This window comes from Bufo gargarizans, chromosome 5 (assembly GCF_014858855.1).
Source record: "Bufo gargarizans isolate SCDJY-AF-19 chromosome 5, ASM1485885v1, whole genome shotgun sequence".
NCBI lineage: Eukaryota > Metazoa > Chordata > Amphibia > Anura > Bufonidae > Bufo > Bufo gargarizans.
This window is the reverse complement of record NC_058084.1, coordinates 122,828,034-122,831,994: the sequence shown is the minus strand read 5'-3', so window position 1 is coordinate 122,831,994 and position 3,961 is coordinate 122,828,034.

Here is a 3,961-nt window from a genome sequence, read left to right as displayed (position 1 = left end):
CCCTATGTGTCAACCCAGTTGAGACTGCTGTCGCACAAGAGTTTTTTTCTTTTCTTTTTTAAAAGATTTTTTTTTAGTCAAACATTGTTCTTCTAGCCTGTTTTTCACACACTTTTTCCCAAACAGAAGTCTAGGCAAAAACCCAGAGCAGGTGTAAATGTTAGTAAATTTACATCGGCCCCCGCCATGCTCCCGAGTGGTGAGAACTGTGTAAAAACGCCCATAAGACAATATATTGTTGCACAGAGTTTAAATAAATTGCAAAAAGGGGTCTGGTATAGCGATCCTTGTATCTGAATGTGTATCTCTTATGACTCATGCACACGTATTTTTGGTCTGCATCCAATCTGCTTTTTTTGCGAGTTGCATGTGGACCCATTTACTTCAATGAGGCCACAAAAAATACGGACAGCACATTGTGTGCTGTCTGCATCCATATGTCCACTCCGTGGCACCTGCAAAAATTTAAAACATGTCCTATTCTTGCCCGCATTATGGACAGTTCTATTATGGGCCAGACGTTCGGTTCCACAAAATGCAGAATGCCCAGAGCCAGTATTCATGTTTTGCAGACTGCAAAAACGGCTGCGGTCATGTGCAGAAGCCCTTGGGGTCCATTCACACGTCCGCAAATGGGTCCACATCCGTTCCGCAATATCGGGAACAGGTACGGACCCAATTATTCTCTATGGGGCTGGAAGAGACGCGGAGAGCACACTATGTGCTCTCCACATCCTCATTTCTGGAGTGTGGCCCCGAACTTCCGGGCCGCTGCTCTGCAAGAAAATAGAACCTGTCCTATTCTTGTCCACAATTGCGGACAAGAATAGGCCGTTCATTGGGGGGTGCCGACCGGGTGTATTGCGGATCCGCAATACACTATGGACGTGTGAATGGACCCTCAGTGTGGCATTTCTTCATAAGCTATAGAAGTTGAAAAAGCAAAAGAAAGCCACAAAAAGGAGGCCTAATACACATTTCCTAATACATACATAGAACTGTCTGCACCAATTCCATTCATGACCTTCATATGTTCTTTTTCCTCCCGACTTCACACCAGGCTTCCTTGTACTGTGCTGTCTTACTTTTTAAGTCAATTTGTGACAAGTTCATTTTTTGCACATTTTGGTTTAAAAATCAATACGCTTCTTATTGCCATTACTGAACAGTTTGGGGCTTTGTGGCTAGCTAGCATGACAATAGATGCACAGCCTGGAACAAGTTTTAGTTAATTAGAGTCAATCAATCCAAACTTTGCTAAATTATTCATGTGAAACAATAGTATAATGAACTAAAGTCTGTGAGATGATGGGGGAAATACAAATTATCGCACCAGATAAATTAAATGTGACTCTATGAAAGTAAACCCATCCTTCTAAACGAGTACCTAGAGAGTAAGTGGGAAAAGGTGAATAAGCATTAAATAGTAAGGATAACAAACAAATAAACTCTTGTGAGAGGATCGTCAATGTATTACCGGCTTTCACAAGGAATTTGTGGCACATACTTGCTAATAGCAACTTACAGTAACTAGCACTCCTCAGCTCAGGTCCCTGTGGATTATACATTGTCTTAGGTATTCATATTACACCTTCATGGGTTTGAACATGCATTGTGGAATAAATGCACTGTATTTTGTCCATAGAGATAACTGGTAGACATAAGCCATGACTTTTATATTATTTTTAGTGTTGAGTGAATCGAAGTTAATGAAGTGGAAGTCGATCTGAATTTCTTGGCTCTTCGTGGTACCGAATAAATATTTTCCCGAAATGGCGGTAAAAAGAACTAAAACAAAACATACTCACATCATCCATTTGATGGCAGAGAGGATGCCAAGGGCATCTTCATTGAATAAAATGCGCCAATTCTTGCGCAAACTAACATGTGCCGTCACCACGTTATAATGCTGGGCGGGTGCAGTGACTTTATCAGTGATCATCAGTCATCAGTCTCATTCGCCAGCTCCATACAATTCGTTCTGAAGTCAGAAGCCCTCTTGACGTCACCGGCCTAGAAAGGGGACGTGGCACTCACCAGAGTAACAGTGCCTCTTCAAACAACTGATTGGCAAGTGTGCAATCAATATTAAACTCATGGAAAAACCCTTTAAAAATGTAGTCCATATAATCTTCCATTCCCACAAAGCAATTTGTAAAGGAACACTCCATGCAAAATGTATACCTATTGCAAAGCCTGAAAGGGCAGTGCATAACATAGCACATGTCTATTTAGTGCTATTTTTGTGTCATGCACCTCCCCTTCTGGCCCAGCAATAGGTACAACACAATGGGGAAAGTACATTAATTCTGTAGACAGGATATACTTATATCTAGATAGAAACCAAATGTATCAAGGTGGCTTATGTTAGATAACAAATTTCTCTAACTTCTAGAATATAATAAGAAGTATTAATCGGAGCCTTGTGGTAAGAGGCAGACAAGAGGGAGAAATTGATAGATGCTGCCAAAGTTGAGAGACAATGCCAGCCAAACCTGCATGATAGCTAGCTAGTAAGTGGAGGTATGTGGTGGTTGCCTATTGGTAAACCACCTCAGGGCCTAGAGAGGGTCAAGACAGCTAAGCAACCACAGTAGAGAGTATGGCTACTTCCTAGCCCCTGCATCCTGGAGCAGCAGAGGACCTGTGGGAAAGCCAGTTGAACTGATAGTCACCAGACAGCTTGCCACAAGTAATGGTTGTATAATAGTGGCATATGAATAGTGTGTGTATACCAATGTGTCTTGAGGAAAGAGATACCTGGACCTGTTAGACAGCTGTGCATATTGTTCAGTAGTGTGTCATCAGACGTGCCATGAACCATCAAGCAGCATGGTCAACTAGGAAATTTGGGTGTAATACCTGCAGAGACAGAGGGACAAATTCATCATTCTGAGGGGGACAAATTCAGTTTTCTGGCAGAAAAAAAAGTAGCAAACACAGTTGTTTGCCACTTTTAAACAGCAAACATTTTGTATTGTGCCCTCAAGACTTTAATGAAAAGTGGGGATGGGGCTAGTGGGTCCAACACATTTATCTTCTTTTACAACAGTTTTTTGGCATGAAAGAAGCCTGAAATCTATGCCTGCAGGAGCTGAAGTAGTGTTTTCTCCAAGTGCACTGATGAGGAGTGGACATCTTCCTGCAGCACAGGGGAGATCATAAACCTATGATAAATTCCCCCAAGAAAGTAAGCCTGGTAACTCTTATAGAGACTGTATGTCTGACTAAGGCTCTGCCTTCTTTGAAAAACTGTTGTAATTATTAAGCTTGTTGGACCATGTTAGCATCTAACCATCAAGTCAGTTGCCTCTTGTAAGAACATTGTAACTACCATGCTTGCTGCCCAATGAGCAATCAGTAAAGTCAATGTTCCAGTTACATCCATGTTTGCCTGTTTCTTTCTGCCATCTTTTAGTACGGAGCCCCAGGGTACCACTCACAGGCTAAATTTTGCAACATCTGAATAGCCCAATGTTTAGTGTTTTTTAGTTATATCAAATTTGCAGAAATTTGCAGCAGAAACCACACAGCAAAAATGTGTATAGCTGTTATTGAGGCTTGGATTTGCCTTGGGAAAAACACATTATAATGTGCCTCATAACAATCCATTTTTTGTATTTGTGGTCTGTGGGTTCAAAATTATACCTTAGAGAGCAGATATAAAAAACGTATTGAATTATATAGAAAACATTTAAACCCTCCTTAAAAAAACAAATATTGCCCACCCTCCAACTGTAGTCCCCAAAATCCAAATTAAGAAACTGAATAATTGTTAAAAAAATCTGAACCCCGAAAATGCAATATGGTCACCAGCAGTTGAGATACAATGTAGTCCAAATCTGGGAAGTATGTGTGTGTTTGGGGGAGGGGGGGGGGGGGCAATTTAGCATTTCGGTACATATTAAAAACCTTAAGCAGTGTAAATGAAATAAGAAAAAAATAATTAGTGACTAAAATA